At 46.2% G+C, this 19,541-nt stretch overlaps 1 protein-coding gene across 8 annotated transcripts in view; it reads right to left on the reverse strand.

The window, feature by feature from the left end:
• The window catches only part of DOCK7 (dedicator of cytokinesis 7), a 177,473-nt gene that overhangs the window by 146,832 nt on the left and 11,100 nt on the right, over positions 1-19,541 (reverse strand). For 3 of the 8 annotated variants that reach the window (XM_032795504.2, XM_032795503.2, XM_075067658.1), the window contains exon 1: positions 13,998-14,006. The exons of the other annotated variants lie outside the window; for them this stretch is intronic. The gene's annotated coding sequence lies outside the window, so the exon portion shown is untranslated. Of the gene's footprint in view, positions 1-13,997; positions 14,007-19,541 lie in introns of those variants that run through there. 8 annotated transcript variants of the gene reach the window in all.

Genomic DNA, 19,541 nt, shown 5'->3' on the forward strand with positions numbered 1-19,541 from the left:
GTACCTGCACAGTGTCATTTGGTTGCTTTTAAACAAAACAAATGACTACAGCACTGCAAGGTATATAAAGATGGCATTATAGCAACTTTTCCTCTTTCCTATATTCTGAGGTTAACATCTGTAACAGTGGTTGGGAAACCTGAAAGCTACTCAACTAGAGGCAGACAGAGACATCACAAAGGGAGGGTGGCAAACTATTGTGTAGACTCTTCACTGGAGCTGCAGAAGTCACAAATTCTTACCCCTGACTTTCCTAGAACTCCTACCTCTCATGCAGCTGTACTCATGACTGCAAGTTAGAACCACGAAAAGTGCCCTGATGGCAAAACCAGCTCCTGCCACACCATGTGATGGGAAGAGGTATGGTGAAATTCTTGGGCCATCAATTTTTCATATCAACCTCTGACTAACACATTCTAATAAATCTGAAGCCCCTCTTCTCTCCTGCCTGTTCCCTAAGAAGGAAAGAGCACAGAGCTGCATTCTCTCCTGGAACCCCTGCAATGGTAGGGACAGAACTTTCCCCTCCCCCACCTCCTCCCATGAATCACTTCAGAACTGCTTTTGCAGCTTTCCCATTCAGAAAACTGAAAGTGACATTCAGTTCATGGCTGCCCAGAGCCATCTGAATAGTGTTAAAAAAAACATTTTATATTACAAATGTTACATACAGCTTAGTGTTTGCACAGGTCTCTAGACAAACAAACTAGCTGGCTTATGATAGCATGCATGAGGAAGGGAGCTGTATCCCTCATTTTACAGAAGTGGAGAAGGAACTGAGGCAGAGGTTAAGTGACTCTCCCAAGGTGTCTGTTCTGAGCTGGTGCTAGAACTCCATGGGATTCCAGACCCATGCGCCTTCCCCTAGACGAATCTGCGTGACACATATTTGGTCAGTAGAGGAAGAATTATATTTGAGTAGTAGTTATAAATTCTTGTTACAATGTCTGAGTAATATTTTATACTAGTACAACCTTAGCACTGTACCCATACATCTAGACAGCACACATGGAACAGCTCTAATTTTCCAGAAGACTTCAGAGCCACCTCGTACAAAAGCACAGGTGAAATGAACAGCGCAGAACGATGTTAGCAAGACCTGCCCAATGTGTGTTTAATATAAGGAGCTTTAATGAAACCCTGAATTGAGGTGACACCATGTACGCATATATAAATACACAATAACAACTGCAGATGGAGCTTAGCCCCGGGATCTCCTTCCTCCATCCCCTTTTGTGGCAGAATGAGGAAATACACAATCACCACAGCAACTCCATAATTGCTTTTGTTGTTTTGATTAGAGCAGACCTGTGGCTAACCTGGGCCAAGCGACACGGCAGCCTCCTGTTCCGAACCGATCTTCCCTGCTGCCAGAGGGGGTCAAAGAGCCAGGAGCAAAAAATTACATTAGTGTTTCGGTTCTTCGCGCTGGACATCTCGCGCTGCACCCTACCTGCCCCGCTGCACTGACAGCGCCAGCCACGGGGGCGTTGGGAAACCTGTCAGCCTGCATAAGGGCAATGTGGCGGACCTGGGTTTCTCCAGCATCCAACGCACGTAAACAAACCTCCCCAGCCCCCAGATCCTCCCTCGGAGCGCAATGCACCCAATCCCCCCTGGCGGAGCACGATGCATCCCCGCCGCTCACGCCTCCCACCCTAGATCGGGACCATGCACAGGCAAAAAGCAACCGGGGGCAACACAAAACCAACCGGCCCAAACCGGGCTGATGAAAACCCGGGAGGAGGGAGCTGAACAGCAGGGCGGGTCAGCGGGGCATCTCCTGCCCCGACTAGGCCCCTTCTGCCGCTACCGGCCCAGCCCGGAGCTGAGCGCTGCTCCAGCGGGAGGCTACAGGGTGAGCAAGGAGTCCTGTGACACCTTATAGACTAACAGACATATTGGGCATGAGCTTTCCTGGGTGAATACCCACTTCATCAGATGCATGTAGTGGAAATTTCCAGAGGCAGGTCTTGTTTAATCTTGAGCTGATGGTGTCAAATTCACAGTCTTGTTTAATCTTGAGCTGATGGTGTCAAATTGCAGATGAACTGAAGCTTAGCAGTTTTTCTTCGAAGTCTGGTCCTGCAGGTTTTTTGCTGCAGGATGGCTACTTAAATCTGCTATTGTGTGTCCAGGGAGTCCAGCCAGTCCTCGCCCAAGACAACCTGCCAACCTGAAGCATATTCTCACCAGTAACTACACACCCACACATAGTAACTCTAAGTCAGGAACCAATCCATGCAACAAACTCGATGCCAACTCTGCCCACATATCTACACAAGTGACACATCACAGGACCTACCAGATCGCCACACATCACTGGTTCATTCACCTGCACCTCCACCAACGTAATATACACCATCATATGCCAGCAAACCCCTCTGCATGTACATCGGCCAACTGGACAGTCCCTACGGAAAAGGATAATGGCAATATACAAAACCTGTAGGAGAACACTTCAATCTCCCTGGACCACAATAGCAGATTTAAAGGTAACCATCCTGCAGCAAAAACCTTCAGGACCAGACTTTGAGGAAAACTGCTGAGCTTCAGTTCATCTGCAAATTTGACCCCATCAGCTCAGGATTAAACAAAGACTGTGAATGTTAGCCAACTACAAAAGCAGTTTCCCTTCCTTGGTGTTCACCCCCTCAACTGCTAGAAGAGGGCCTCATCCTCCTGATTGAACTAACCTCGTTATCTCCAGCCTGATTCTTGCTTACATATATATACCTGCCTCTGGAAATTCCACTACATGTATCAGAGGAAGTGGGTATTCACCCAGGAAAGCTCATGCCCAATACCACTGTTAGTCTACAAAGTGCCACAGGACTCTTGCTGCTTTTACGAATCCAGACTAACAGGGCTACCTACCCTCTGATACCTTGTGAGAAGTGTTATCATACTTATCTGGCGAGATCAAGATATTTGGGTTAGGGAAAACAGCATGCTTAACCCTGTGTAGTGCCCAGAGAGCTTAATGCTCTGACTGACAGACTCCAGGCTGACACTGTGGAACAAAGCATGGCTCATGTATGTGGGGCCCAGTCAGGGGCTGGATTTCCACACCCTTTGGATCTGGGATGTGGGTTCAACTATTTAACCACCTTCGCTAGAAAGGTCCTGAAAATAATCATCTGCCAGCCAGGGACGCTCCCTGCCGTTTCCAACAGAAATCTCTGCCTGTCGCTTCTCTCCAGGGTCTGCCTGCAGAGCTGCCCGGCTCCCCTCTCCATGCATTGCAATGGAGTTCAGCAGCGTGTCACTGTGTTCCTCCCTTGCCTGACCCCCCCCCAGCGCTGGCTAGGGCGGAGAGGGAGACTCCCAGTCACTCCCAAGAGATTTGGGGCTGGGCAGCTCTGCCCTATCCCCCGCCCTAAAAGGGACAATAACTCTCAGAAGCCCTTGGCCTCCCCCCGCCGCCGCACCGCATATCGGCTAAGAGGGCTCATCCTCCTCCTCCGCCCCTTGCTGGAAGGGATTGTCAGCGTGGATCTGGTTGCATGCCTGGGCCGGCAATTCAGACTGCGTGTCTCTCCGGAGCATTACGGCTCCCTTTCCCGGCTCCTGCTGCTGCTCCAGGCTGAGAGCAGCCGGAGGAAGGCGAGGGGAGACGCGCCGTGTTCCAGCCCGAGCAGCCGCAGCATGGCCGAGCGCCGCGCCTTCGCCCAGAAGATCAGCAGGTAAAGGGCCCGCGCGGAGCGCCGGCGCACCCGGGAGGCGTTGTGCATCAAAGCAGAACACACACACAAACAAACAAAAATATTGCTACTTCTCACAAGGAGATCTCTAAGTGCTTTGCAATTATTCTAACATATTTAGCCTCACACCATCCCTCCAAGTAGGACTGTCCTCATTTTACAGATAGCAAAGTGAGGCATAGAGAGGACAAGTGATTTACCCAAGGTCACACATACCATCTAGTGCAAGGAATTGAACCCAGGTTGCCTAAATCTTAAATTTCTGCCCAAACCACTGGGTCATTCTTCCTCTCTAGAAAGTTGGGTTGCTGGCCATTCTAACTTGTGAGTGCATTCTCCCCGCTGGGTTCAGATTACAGACATTTTGAAAGAATCCTGAAATACCTTTCAGTGTACACACATCATCATTGTACTGTGACTCTTACATTTTACAACTTTTGATTTAGTCAAGTAACAAGCCAAAAGGTCCATTTTTCTGCATTTTCTTTTCATTTTATTACATCCATTCTGCCCCCAGCCCCTCTGTTTTGTCCATTTGCATCTTTAAGTGATGGAGCTGTCTTTATTTGTCACACAGCACCTAGCACAATGGGTCTTGATCCTTTCACTAGGTGCGGCTGTAATACAAATTACCAATAATAGCCATGTAATGTTGCACACCGATGACTGGATACACTTTGTGCTTGCCTAGCAGTTCTTCATCTAAGATCTCAGCATGCTTTAGAAAGGGGAAGTATTGTTATTCCCATTTTATGGATTAAACATAGAATCATAGAACTGGAAGGGACCTCGAGAGGTCATCTAGTCCAGTCCGCTGCACTCGTGGCAGGACTAATTATCTAGACCATTTCTGACAGGTGTTTATCTAATCTGCTCTTAAAAATCTCCAGTGATGGAGATTCCACAACCTCCCTAGGCAATTTATTCCAGTGCTTAACCACACTGACAGGAAGTTTTTCCTGATGTCCAACCTAATCCTCCATTGCTGCAATTTAAGCCCATTGCTTTTTGTCTTATCCTCAGAGGTTAAGAAAAAAAAATTATCTTCCTCCTCCTTATAATAATCTTTTATACACTTGAAAATTGTTATGTCTCCTTTCAGTTTTCTCTTTTCCAGATTAAACAAACCCAATTTTTTCAATCTTACCTCATAGGTCATGTTTTCCAGACCTTTAATCATTTTTGTTGCTCTTCTCTGGACTCTCTCCAATTTGTCCACATCCTCCCTGAAATGTGGTGCCCAGAACTGGACACAGTATTCCAACTGAGGCCTAATCAGAGCAGAAGAATTACTTCTTGTGTCTTGCTTACAACACTCCTGCTAATACATCCCAGAATGATGTCTGCTTTTCTGGCAACAGAGTTACACTGTTGACTCATATTTAGCTTGTGGTCCACTATGATCCCCAGATCCCTTTCTGCAGTACTGCTGCCTAGGCAGTCATTTCCCATTTTGTATGTGTGCAACTGATTGTTCGTTCCTAAGTGGAATACTTTGCATTTGTCCTTATTGAGTTTCATCCTATTTACTTCAGACCATTTCTCCAGTTTGTCCAGATCATTTTGAATTTTAATTCTATCCTCCAAAGCACTTACAACCCCTCCCAGTTTGGTATCGTCCCCAAACGATGCCATTATCTAAATCATCGATGAAGATATTGAACAGAACCAGACCTAAACTGATCCCTGCAGGACCCCACTCGTTAAGCCCTTCTAGCATGACTATGAACCACTGATAATTACTCTCTAGGAATGGTTTTCCAACCAGTTTTGCACCCACCTTATAGTAGCTCCATCTAGGTTGCATCTCCATAGTTTATTTATGAGGTCATGTGACACAGTATCAAAAGCTTTACTAAAGTCAAGGTATACCACATCTACCACTTCCCCCTACCCACAGGGCTTGTGACCCTGTCAAAGAAAGCTATCCGGTTGGTTTGACATGATTTGTTTTTGACAAATCCATGCTGACTGTTACTTATCACCTTATTATCTTCTAGATCAGGCAAACTATGGCCCACAGGCTGGATGCAGCCCACCAGCCGTTTTAATCTGGCCCTCAAACTCCCACTGGGGAGGGGGATCTGGGGCTTGCCATGCTCCAGCGGGGGAGCACGGTCTGGAGCTGCTCCACACAGCTCCTGGAAGCAGCGACATGGCCCTGCTCCAGATCCTACACATAGAAGCAGCTAGGGGGCTCCGATCTGCATGCTGTCCCCACCCCAAGTGTCGCCCCCACAGCTCCCATTGGCTGGGAACTGCGTCCAATGGGAGTTGCAGGGGTGGCGCCTGTGGACTGCCTGGCCGCAGTTCTGCATAGGAGGCGGAGGGGGGACATGGTTGCTGCTTCTGAGGTGCAAATGGTGTTCTCGTCCATCCTCCCAGTGGAAGGAAAAGGCCCAGGTAGAGACAGTTGAATCATGGAAGTCAATGAATGGCCACGCAGGTGGTGTCAGAGAGAAGGCTTTGGATTCTTTGACCATCGGATGGTGTTCCAAGAAGGACTGCTAGGCAGAGACAGGCTCCGCCTAACGAAGAAAGGGAAGAGCATCTTCACAAGCAGGCTGGCTAACCTAGTGAGGAGGGCATTGAACTAGGTTCACCGGGGGAAGGAGACCAAAGCCCTGTGGTGAGGAAGTGGGTTACTAGGAGGAAGCATGAGGGGAGGACTCCTGTCTCATACTGAGAAAGCAGGATGATCAGCTTTTTATCTTAAGTGCCTATACACAAATGCAAGAAGCCTGGGAAACAAGCAGGGAGAACTCGAAGTCCTGGCACAGGCAAGGAATTATCATGTGATTGGAATAACAGAGACTTGGTGGGATAACTCACATGACTGGAGTACTGTCATGGATGGATATAAACTGTTTAGGAAGGACAGGCAGGGCAGAAAAGGTGGGGGAGTTGCACCGTATGTAAGAGAGCAGTATGACTGCTCAGAGCTCCAGTATGAAATGGCAGAAAAACCTGAGTCTCTGGATTAAGTTTAGAAGTGTGAGCAACAAGGGTGATGTTCTGGTGGGAGTCTGCTATAGACCACCAGACCAGGGGGATGAAGTGGATGAGGCTTTCTTTAGGCAACTAACGGAAGTTACTAGATCCCAGACCCTGGTTCTCATGGGAGACTTCAGTCACCCTGATATCTGCTGGGGGAGCAATACAGCAGTGCACAGACAATCCAGGAAGTTTTTGGAAAGCATAGGGGACAATTTCCTGGTGCAAGTGCTGGAGGAACCAGCTAGGGACACAGCTCTTCTTGACCTTCTGCTCAGAAACAGGGAAGAATTAGTAGGGGAAACAAAAGTGGATGGGAACCTGGGAGGCAGTGACCATGATATGGTCGAGTTCAGGATCCTGACACAAGGAAGAAAAGAGAGCAGCAGAATATGGCTCTGGACTTCAGAGGAACGGATGGGCAGGATCCCTGGGAAATACATGACCGGGGGGCAAGAGTAAGAGGAGCTGGCTGTATTGTTAAGAATCCTTATTGAGGTTGCAGGAACAACATCGCCAATGTGTAGAAAGAATAGTAGATTGGCAGGGCGACCAGTTGGCTTAACAAGTAAAATCCTTGCTGATCTTAACACAAAAAAGAGCTGACAGAAGTGGAAGACTGGACAAATGACCAGGCGGAGTATAAAAATATTGCTCAGCATGCAGGAGTGAATCAGGAAGGCCAAATCACACTTGAAGTTGCACTAGCCAAGGTATGTTAAGAGTAACAAGGAAGGGTTTCTACAGATACGTTAGCAACAGGAAGGTGGTCAGGGAAACTGTGCGCTCTACTGAATAGGGGGACAACCTAGTGACAGAGGATATGGAAGTACTCAATGCTTTTTTTGGCCGCTGTCTTTCACGAACAGGTGAGTCTCGCCAGACTACTGCACTGGGCAGACAGTATGGGAGAAGGTGACAGCTCTCTGTGGAAAAAAAGTGGTCAGATATTTAGACAAGCTCCTGTATGAGCCCGAAGCCATGTGGGCCAGATTGGCACCCATCTGGGGCTCAAGGAGTTGGCTATGTGATTTGGAGAAGCCCATTGGCATTATTTTGAAACTCATTGGTGACTCGGGGAAGTCCCGGATGACTGAAAAGGCTAATGTAAGTGCATCTTTAAAAAGGGAAGAGGAGGATCCGGGGACTACAGTGCCAGTCAGCCTCCCTCAGTCCCTAGAAAAATCATGAAGCAATCCTCAAGGAATCAATTTTGAAGCACTAGAGGAAAGTGATCAGGAACAGTCAGCATGGATTCACCAAGGGCAAGTCATGCCTGACTAACCTAATTTCCTTCTATGGTGAGATAAGTGGCTCTGTCGTGAGGGAAGCAGTGGACGTGTTATTCTTGACTTTAGCAAACGCTTTTTGATTGGTGTCCACAGTATTCTTGCCAGCAAGTTAAAGAAGAATGGGCTGGATAAATGACTACAAGGTGAATAGAAAGCTGGCTAGATTGTCGGGCTCAAGGGTTAGTGATCAATGCTTCATGTCTAGTTGGCAGCCAGTATCAAGTGAGTACCCCAAGGTTCAGTTCTTGGGCTGGTTTAGTTCAATATCTTCATTTTATATTCTGGAGGATGGCGTGGTTGCACCCTCAGCAAGTTTGCAGATGACACTAAACTGGGAGGAGTGTAGATCCGCTGGAGATGGGATACGGATACAGAGGGACATAGACAATTAGAAGATTGGGCAAAAAAACTCTGATGGTTCAACAAGGACAAGTGCAGAGTCCTGCACTTAGGACAAAAGATCCCATGCAACTGCTACAGATAGGAACTGACTGGCTAGGCAGCAGTTCTGCAGAAAGGACCAGGGTTACAGTGAACGAGAAGCTGGATATGGGCAGTGTCCCTTGTTGCCAAGAAGGCTAAGCATTTTGGGCTGTATAAGTAGGGGCACTGCCAACAGATCAAGGGACTGTGATCATTCCCCTCTTTGCATTGGTGAGGCCTCATCGTGGAGTACTGTGTCCAGTGTTGGACCAAGAAGGATGTGGAAAAAATGGAAAGAGCCAGCAGAGGGCAACAACGATTAGGGGGCTGGAGCACATGATTTATGAGCAGCGGCTGAGGGACTGGGATTAATTTTAGTCTTCAGAAGGGAAGAATGAGGATTTGATAGCTTTTCAAACTACCCGAAAGGGGGTTCCAAAGAGGATGAATCTAGACTGTTTCTAGTGGTAGCAGATGACAGGAACAAGGAGTAATGGTCTCAAGTTGCAGTGGGGAGGTTTAGGTTGAATATAGAAACTTTTTCACTTCAAAGAGTGGTGAAACACTGGAATGGTTACCTAAGGAATCTCCATCCGTAGAGGTTTTTAATGTGCAGCGTTGACCATGCTGGTGATGATTTGATGGGATGTGTCTGCCTATGTGGTAGACAGAGGTGGATCTATGAGACCTGCATCGAGTTCCTTCCAAACCCTATATCTATGATTCTTATGACTGCTCTGGAGTCTAGCGTGCTCGTGATGGTAGCCGCGTTAGCCTGTGCTGAGTCCTCTCGCCTGCACCCAACGCCGCTGCCGCCAGCCCGAATCATCCTCCTCCGCCCCTCCATTCTCTTAATCTAAGCCTGGAAGCCCTCCTGCACCCAATACCCTCAACCTCAGCTCCCACCCAGAGCCTACACCTCCAGATGGGCCCTCGCCCTCTCCTCCTGACCCTTGCCCACCCGAGCGCCTTCCTGCTAGCCCTGAAGAGATCCGTAAGTTGTGGACCCACCCAACAGCCACCACCCCCAGCACAGAGCCTCAACCCTCGCCGCACGCGGAAGTCATCCAATTTTGTGAGCTCATGGCCCACCTATACTTTTATGTCACAGATGTGGCCTCAGGCCAGAAAGTTTCCCATCCCTGTCTAGATGTTTGTCATATTAATCACATTTTGGATTGCATGACATCATAATGAGACATTTTTTCGCTGTTAGAGGAAGTGTAGCGCCTCAAAGCAGAGATGACTGGTCTATGCATCGATGGTGTGGCTTCAACTACTTCACTCACGTAATTTAGTTGCTCTAATACACATTTAATCACTTGTATGTGCTTTCAGTCCAGTCATGTAGAATCGGCATGCTGAGTTTAGTTTCAGACAACGAATCAATATTCTACCAGTTTCACCTGGTTTTGAACTTGAACCATGAAAATTTTGCATGGTTTTTATAATGAAACAGTAAACAGATCCAGGTTCTTTCCCTTTAACAAACCTTTTGTTGAATGCTGCTGTTATTATTTGCATTGCCTAGCAGCCCCAGTCATAGACTAGAACCCATTATGCTAAGTGCTGTACAAACACAGTCCAAAAAGACAGGCCCTGCCTAAAAGGGCTTATGGTCTAAGTACAAAACAAGAGCCAACAGATAGATATAGACAAATGGGGGAGTCTAAGCCAACAATCAGTCATGATAGGCAGTGGTCTTTGCACAGAAGCAGCCTAACCATTGTCACTGGCCTATGAATTTTAAGTTTGTGATTAAACCAGTTAAATTTCGCTTAGTATAGCATTTGCAAAAAACTGAAACCACTTCTAGTATTTGCGACAAGGAGAAAACCAAAGCAAATACTGAACAAATGCCTTTAACTGGAGAACGGAGGGCTTTGTGGAGACAGCAGGAGTAACTGAGAAGAGAGTTGCTGGGCTGCAAAACAGATGCCCTGTCTCCACAAGGGAAATCTTCTAAAATATTTTCACTGTTGCTAACACTGTTCCTGCTCACCATGTTTATTGTACGCTAATTTGTAATAGAGTCTAAAAACTTTGTCAGCTGCCCATCTTCTAAGGCTCCTAATGATACTAACACCAGTGATGACAAGGTCATGGTGAATGGACTCTGACTCCATTAGGGCTAATGGGCTAGATCAGTGGTCTTCAAACTTTTTTTTTTCATGGACCACTTGAAAATAGGTGAGGTTCTCAGTGGACCACTTAATGTTTCCAAATGTTGTTTGTACTGTTAGCTAACTATTGTAAAGCACTTTGGATAAAAGCACTATATTAAAAAAACACTTAATAATAAACATTTTTTGTTCTACAAATAAAAGCACACAACTCATAATTTAATATCAGTCGTCTAACCTTTCTAATGCGATGGAAGTGCCCTCTCTGCCCTGCCGTGGCAGCCCCCGAGCTGAAGCTGGGAAGGGAGGGGGGGGTCTCTCCCTCTCTTCCCCACCGCAGCAGCCCCAAGCTGGGGCTGGGAAGGAGGGCGGGTCTCTCCCCTGCCACAGCAGCCACAGAGCTGAGGGTGGGAAGGAGAGCTGTCTCTCCCCAGCAGCCACAGCCCTGCAGCTGGGGAAAGTCGCCTCTTTCTCTGGTCACTGCAGCCCTGCATGTCCCAAATTCCCTCCACCCCATCTTCTCACCCCACTGCTCCCTCCCATCTACCCTCTATTCCCTCCAAGGCCAGCATCTCACCTTTCATGTGCGTCTTCTCCAGGGTCCAGGCACCTAATTAGTGGAACCATGCCTGGGTGGGTGGTCCTTCATTTTTTCACATATGGCCACCCAGGCATGGACCATAGAGGAAAGTTTTCACGGACCACCTGAGTGGAGCTTGCAGACCACTGGTAGTCCATGGACCACAGTTTGAGAACCTGGGCAAGATTCTATGCTGCATCTCAGTAGGCAGAGCCTGAAGCAGTATGCAAAGATGGCTTTATGCCACCTTTGCACAGCCTAGATTCTGAGCTGTTGTAGTGGTTATAATGGACTATAAATTAGAAGAGTCCAGGGGCAGCCTTACTTAAGCTGGCTATGGACTTCTCTGAAGCCCAGAATCCCTATAGTACTGCATGCTAAGACCATGTCCCCTCTCACTCTGATCTGTCTCCTCCCAGCTGTGCTGCTCCAGCAGTTCATCTTGGCCTGTGTCTGCGAGGAGGCTGGAGAGCATCTCACAAGGCTCCTATGCCAGGGGAATGCTCCTCTACATCCTTTATGCTATAGCTGTAGCAGCATATAGCCCCTGGAGTAGTGGTCAGAAGCACTCCTTCCGGCAGCCGATGGTGGGCCCTATGTGCGGGTGGATGCTGACCCACGACCAGTTAAATAAGACACTCGAGTGGTTTTGCATTGCTCAGATGAACACCTTCAGGCCCGTCCTCGACAACCAGCAGTAAGTGAGAGACTGCGACAACGTGTACACCATGAAGTCCATCAGGACTGAGTAGACTGGGCGCGGATGGTCATCAAGACCCACTGAACAACACCCCTTCAGGCCAAACGTTGTGAGACTTACACCAGTGGAAAGAGAAGATTTTTATCACTACCGCAGGGGACACAGTACATGGATCTAGTCCTGTAACTTACTGAGAGACTGGGCTTTAGAATTATGATGATATTGCATACAGAAAAGCTAATACTGATGATTCAGAGGTTTCTAAGATTCTGATTATAACTCTTCTTTCCTTCTGAATGCCGAACTACTGAACTCATAGTAACAGAAGAACCTGGCTTGGCATACAGGGACATGAAAAATAGTCCCAATTTTTTTAAACTTTGTAAATATAGATTAAAAACTTTCTAAAATAATTTTTCTGTTAAATTTGTGGTACATAGTGAATACTTAATAATATGGGGTATAATTTTCAAAAGCACCTAAGTCCCATTGACTTTCACTGAGGCTTAGATTCCTAAGTCACTTTTGAAAATGGTACTTCAACAGAAAAATTAAGTAAGTCCCATTTTCAAAAGAGACTTAGGAAGTTAGGAATCTAAGTCTCAATGAAAGTTAATGGGACATAGGATCCTAGCTCAGTTTTGAAAATTTTTACCTATTGTGTAAAGATTTTATGATTGATTACTCATCAGGATGACTTGACTTGTAGAACTTGAGTAATGTGGCTTTCCCAAATAAAACCTTTAAACTACACCATCATGTATTTGCAATGGTATATTACCTTTAATATATTCCTTATGCATTGTTTCTGATTATATTTTCCCTTCTCACTGTAGAGCTAACTTGATCATTTGATAAAGTTTGTATTAACAATTATAGCTCACACTCTGTGCTGTTCTTCCAAGATGTACACCACAGTAAGGCACAACGCAAGGGGGATGGACTGCAAAAGTAGCTTTAAGCCACATTTGCATACATTTGATTCTGAGCTCCATGTCCAAGGTCCCTTGTAGCACTCAGTCAGCTCTGCACAGGAAAGTTGCATCCACGATGCACTGTAAAGTACAGAATTCAGGAGCTTCTCTAATTTACCATGTCCCTCTTCCATGCTTTCTATTAGCTATTGCACAGCAGCTGATAAATGAGAATCCCTGTCACTAAATGTATTGGATAGAGCTGGGCAAATATTTCCCCCGCCTCAATTTATTTATTTAGTTATTTAATTGGAAAATAGTAAAGTCACACCAAAAACTGCCTTTTTCAGGGCACCAAAACTATTCACAAACTTACATTGAATTTGGTGAATAGTTTTGGCTAGAAAAAAGCCTGGAAATGTCTAAATATTTTTTGAACAAACCATTTTGACGTTTTGTTTTGAAATGATCTTTTCAAAATGGAATGTTGATTCAAAAGGTTACGTTTGACCCATATTACATTTTGGGGTGGTTTGGGCAAGAAAAAAAATTAAAAAATCAGCTTTGGTTCAAAAAGAACCAAATTTGGGAAGAGAGGTGGATAGATTTTTCTTTTTTTTTTAAATAAATTATTTTGTTTTCATTTTGTTCAAGCAGGTAAATATCCATAAGTAGCAAAGTATAGAAGTAATAATAGAGATGATAAAATCCTGATTTCATGTTATCAAATGTGTAAGATCTCCCGACATAAAGAAGAATGTATATTTAAAGTTTCCAAGCTATAAAATGAATATAGTCTTGTAGCTAATGTAGATTAAACCATTATTTATATTCCCTCAGTGTAGAATTATCCATTGTAGATTGATAGGCTCTCTCCATATATTTGGTCTAAATATGAAAAAAATCTCTCAACCCAGTGAGCCTCAACAAGCAAATACCAGAAAAATAATAGAAACATTTCTTGTTTCTTTCCAGGTAACTGCTGCCCAGCAACAAACTACCACATCAGTGCCAATGAATTTAAATCATATCAGATGGGTGAGGCTGGTAGAAATGTATACATGACCTTGTAAGGAAGACCAACAGATACTGTAGATTGACTGTCTCAACATTTTTCACCGCATGGAACATTAACCAACAGAATGAAGGGAAAACTGAAGATATGTAAGAAAAGGTGCCGTCTCTTTTCTAGTATGCTCCCAATAACAGCAAACACTAACATTCATGTTATCAACAAATCTTTTCTCCACATTACTGACAGGCAGACTGACTGATCTTCTGGTTCAGAACCATAAACTCTGAATTCTAATCCTAGTGTTGTTACTGACTTGCTGTGTGAGTCACAACTTCTCTGCCTCAATTTCCTCATCTCTAAAACTGGAGATAATCTTTACTTGAAAAGGTGATGTGGAGCTAAATTTGCTAAATTTTGTATATTGCTTATGAAAATATAAAGTGATATGTAAGAGCTAAGTAGTACTGTGATCCTGCAACCAATATTGGAATAGTGCAGGGGTCGGCAACCTACGGCACGCGTGCCACCTTTGGCACACGAGGCAATTTTGCCTGGCACACGGCTGCCAGCCGGGGTCCCAGCCGCCGTCCTGCTCAGCACACAGCCCGCTGAGTGACAGAATCTCAAGGCCGGCAGCAGGCTGAGTCAGGCCCAGCAGCCGGGAACCCAGACCGGCAAGCAGGCACGCCCCTCAGATTCCGGCCACCGTGCTCAGTTCTGGAGGCTTCCCAGGAGGTAAGCCGCTGGGTGCAGGGCCCTGAGCCTGCGAGAGAGGGGCCGGCGGCAGCCCGCTACACCCCAGGAGCACAGAGCCCAAGCCACAGCAAGGAGGGAGCCGGGGGGCGCGAACGGACTGCCACAGCATGCATCCAGCTGCAGGAAGCCCCCTCGACCTCCCTCACCACCGGTCAGCTCAGCGGCTACCCAAAAAGTGTGGAGCTGCCCGCCGGCTGTCCTTCTGCAGCTCCTCCCCCAGCTGCTCAGCACTCCCAGTGGTATTTTGCCTCCATTGGAGCCAGCGTCTGTCAGGGCCAGTAAGGTAGTCCTGGGTGCAGTCAGGGGGAGGTTTGGATAGGTTGGGAAGTTTCTGGGGGTCCTGTCGGGGGCGGGGAGTGGTTGGATGGGATGTGGGAGTCCCCGGAGTCTGTCCGTTGGCGGTGTGTGTATAAGGGTGGGGCAGTCGGAGAGGGGGTATTGTGTTTATCCTTAGTGTGGGCAGTTAGGGTGGGGGTCTCAGGAGAGGCAAGTCAGGGACAAGAGAAGGAGGCCTTAGTTATGGGTGGGGTTCTGGGGGACAATTAGAAGGGCGGGTCCCAGGAGGGGCAGTCAGGGACAAGAGCAGGGGGCTGGGAGGTTCTGACCAGGAGCAAATCCGGGTGGGGGTGGGTCAGGGAGTGGATGAGGATGTGGCTAGGGCAGGGACTCCCATCTTTTTTGATTGTTGAAATATAGTAACCCTAGGCGAAGGGAGCCGGGGGTCGCATGGGGGTTGCACCGCAATACATCCACTTGCAGCCTGCAGAGCCCGCGGAGGACGCCCTGGGACCAGGGGTAGCCCGGGCCAGAGAGGCGAGGGGCGCAGCTGTCCCCGCGGTAGGTTGGCGCGTGCCGGCCTCATTCTTGAGGGCTGCGGATCTCCCCTTGACTAACGCCGCAAGCAGATGCCCCATTCCGTGCTCGAAGTGTTCGCCTGCTGCCGCAAAAGCGAGAGACACTTGGCGATCTCTCTGCGCATGCTCTCGAGATGCGGCTCACCTCCCTTAGCCAATCTGGCCCTTTGGAGCTGCCCAGACCGCCTCGGCTAAAGCCAAAAGTTCACAGAGTACCTGGGTCCGTGTGTTCAGCAGGGGGCCCATCGTGGTAAGTGTATGTCGTGGAGGGATCGCAGGGGGGGCTGTGCCACCCTCCTGATGGTATCAGTAGTTCATGATATGCCGGTCGTGTGACGGCGCGCCAACCCGTGGTAACTAGGTGAAGAACAGTGTCCCGACTATGAGCAAAAGACTCTTCTCCTCTGGGGATCTTATTATAATGGTTGCCTCTATCGATGTTCGAACTTTGTCCCTCATTCAATTGTCATACCTGTCATGTGGCCTGCGTGGGAGAGGGTGCAAGGTTGGGAAGTTTTCGCACTAGACGTTTGGATCGTGCACAATATCCTTGCACATTGGGCCCTGCGCGCACAGGAGGTGCGTGCCCAGCTGTCCAAAGTCCAGACAATGCTGCAACTTGATATTTTTCTGGTTTCGGTGTGTACCTCTGCGGGGAGGGGGGAACCTGGTCTGGGGAGCAGCGCTTGGGCATGGCTGGCCCCTGGGGTCTATAAAGGGCTCGCTGGGATTTGCCCCTCAATGAACCGATGTGCGGGGCAGAGGTGCAAGGTGGAAGTTTCGCCTAGGACGCAAAATATCCTTGCACTGGCCCTGCCCCAGGAGGTGAGTGCCCACTGCAAGTCAAGTGCTGCAACTTGATTTTCTTGGTTGGTGTGAGGCAGTTGAAATAGTTTGCAGCCAATTATTTAAGCATAAAACTAACGATGATTTCATTTTTAAATGAACGCACCTAGTTATAAAATCTGTACTAACATGATTGTAAATAGGAGTTATTCACAGGGACATAGATGTTCAAGATGGAGAGACACTGGATGACTTAGCCAATATATCCATGTGCCAGTGCAGGATTATTGCCAGCGATAGATAGATAGATATGTAAAATGGCAGAGATGTGGAACCTCTCCCACTCCATCAATCAGCAGCAAGGCTTTGAAGGCTAAAACTACTCTGCAGCCTGATTGGCTGGGGATGGGCAAATAGGAGTAGCTGACCTCTCCACATCCCAGAGTCCTGGTTGGGTAGAGATCTGGCAGCACCTAGGAAGCCAGGGAGCTATGCCCCCCACTTTTTAACATACGTTTCTTATGTGCTGTGGGAAAGACGTGATCATACTGCTAATGGCCAAGATGCACTATGAGATCGGATCAGATGCATTCTTAGATATCCACGGCAATCCTGGATAATCATGTAATGAAAACTGCATTAAGTTTACATTTTTTGCTCAGTAGATATCGTATTACTTCTATCTTACAGCCTGTTGATGGTGTTTGTTAGGTTTTCTAAAAATATATTTTTTATTTTATTTTTTATAAAACATTAGAAGAAACATCATTTTATATGGTAGCTCGTAGACGGGGAAACATTTACCTCTCTTCAAAGTTGTTTGTTATTATTTATTTTGTTGACACCTTTTCTCAAGGAGATTAAAAATTTAGGATTACAAGTGTTAAAATATTCATTACAAATAAACAAGGATGATTCAATTGTGATGTTACAGAATTGCAAGTTACAGTTCAATAATAATAGTGCAGTATTAATAGTGGCGTATACACAATAAAATTATAAATGCAAGTGATGTACAATACATGAAGTGCAAAAATAAAATGAAGACCCAATGTTTAGAACTAAACTTGTTGGGTTTTTTGTTTGTTCATATTATAATATACCTTAAATATTATAATGTGGCTACATTTTGTATTCCAGTTATTTATGTTACAGCTGTACTCTACAGGATATTTAAGTAATACTTTAATTCCCCTGCCACGTTGGCCTGGCCCCCCGCACACACTTCTATAAAGGTTCTGGCACCTTTGGCTGGTAGGAAATACCACTCCTCCTTGCCACTGCCAATTCTCCACTGATTAGATTGCCAATCGAGAAGGGACCATGCAGCCTGCAGCCAGGAGTGCATGTTGCCATTGCAAGGATACAGCAGGTTGAGATTTCTCCACTAAAGAATCAGCCACTATCTCAAGGGAAGCAGGAGCCTTAGTCTGGGACAAAGTAGCCAAGACTGGGGCAAGCAAGATTGTTTTTGATTGATGGAGCTTGAGTTCTTTGTAGGCATCTGGGATTTCTGTATCATACCCACTGACTGTTCTTAGCAATCTCAGTGGGATTCTGTATAGACTAATAAAGCTGTTGGGAGAAAGCTGTGCCTTGGACTGATTCTTGGGTGAATTCCTGCCTCCCCAAAGGCAGAGAAGAGAGCCACCAGCACAAAGAATTAGACTGAAATGGATGTTAAGGGAAAATGAGTTTCACATAGTCTAGGCCCAAACACCTGCTGACCTAACATATAATCCATAAAAGGCACACACTGGATCTAAAACCCCAGAATGAGGTTCAGAGGGCTCCAGTTAGTACTGGAACAAATTAATTAGGAAGGTTGTGGAATCTCCATCATTAGAAGATTTCAAGAGCAGGTTAGACAAACACCTGTCAGGGTTGGTCTAGCTCAGGGGTCAACAACCTTTCAGAAGTGGTGTGCTGAGTCTTCATTTATTCACTCTAATTTAAGGTTTCGCGTGTCAGTAATACATTTTAACTTTTTTAGAAGGTTCTCTTTCTACTAAGGTCTATAATAGTATATACTAAAACTATTGTTGTATGTAAAGTAACATAAGGTTTGTAAAGATGTTTAAGAAGCATTCATTAAAATTAAAATAAGAATGAGCAGCCCCCGGACGCGTGGTTAGGAACCAGCGCCAATGTGGGATTCACAACCATGAAAAATCAACTCGCGTGTCAACATTGCGGCACACGTGCCATAGCGTTGACCGTATCCTGGTTACCCCAATACTTAGTCCTGGCGTCAGATGGCCAAGGATTGGACTGGGATGACCTATTGAGGGTCCCTTCCAGCGTCCTACATTTCTGATGATTATTTTTATTAAACATAAAGCCAATCTTAGATGTCTACCATTAAGGGTTTTAAAAAACTACCAAAGACAACCATACTGGCAGTAGTCTTTAGGCCTCACTATAATGTTGCAACCAATAACTTCATCAGGGCCCAATTACACACATGTGTGAAGTGTTGTTGGCGCTAAGTGTCCACACTAGTTTACTCTGAGCATCCCAAAGCTTTAGCTGGTTATGCTAGATAGGCCCAAATGCACTATCAGCTCTTATCCCAAATTAATAATAAGAGTAAGGGAAAACCTTGTGTTAACTAGCATTCCTAGACTATCTGTTTATAGTTGTAATGTAACAGAGCCTTCAATTAAATTCACTTATGGACTCCAGTGTAAGAGTGCATAAGTGAGCAAACAATTTCTGTATTCTGGACTAGATCGCACAATAAACAGGCCATTGCTGATAACCTTAAATTTAAATTAAAAGCCCAGTGGTATGGTCACAAAAGACAAATTTTTCTTATAGAGATTGCACAAGGATTAAAAGAGTGAATCCTGCCACACTGGACAATGGGAGACACTTAAGGGACATAATCCCTGGAGGGACTGAACTGGAACATCCAGTCAAGCCCCCAGCTGTTGCAACACAACCATCAACTATAACCCATTCTAACTTATCCAAGCTTCGCATTTTAAAACTAGTAGGTTGTTTGACCCACTAACTGTTGTTTCCAGAACCTCGACTTCCTTCTATTATAGTACTATATCTTGACGCAGGGGCTTTCATGGAAAGGCATGCACAATAGTACATACCAACATCTTAAACTAATCTGCTATTTTCAAATAAGCCGCTCTCCATTAAGTGAGAGATACATGAATATATCAATAACATCTTCCAATCATCAAGACTTGAGTGCTGGGGGCCTTTACATACCACAGATGCAAACATATTCCAAAAGTTACTCACAAGTAATAAGGGCTGAACTTGCAGTGAAGAGATGAGTTCAATAAGATTGCTGAAGAAATGAGAGGGTTTTGAGGAAACAAAGTGAGGTGAATAGGATAAAGGAACAGTTAGAGAAAGGAGGAATAGGAAATATGGAATG

The sequence above is a fragment of the Chelonoidis abingdonii genome, chromosome 7 (assembly GCF_003597395.2).
Source record: "Chelonoidis abingdonii isolate Lonesome George chromosome 7, CheloAbing_2.0, whole genome shotgun sequence".
Lineage (NCBI taxonomy): Eukaryota > Metazoa > Chordata > Testudines > Testudinidae > Chelonoidis > Chelonoidis abingdonii.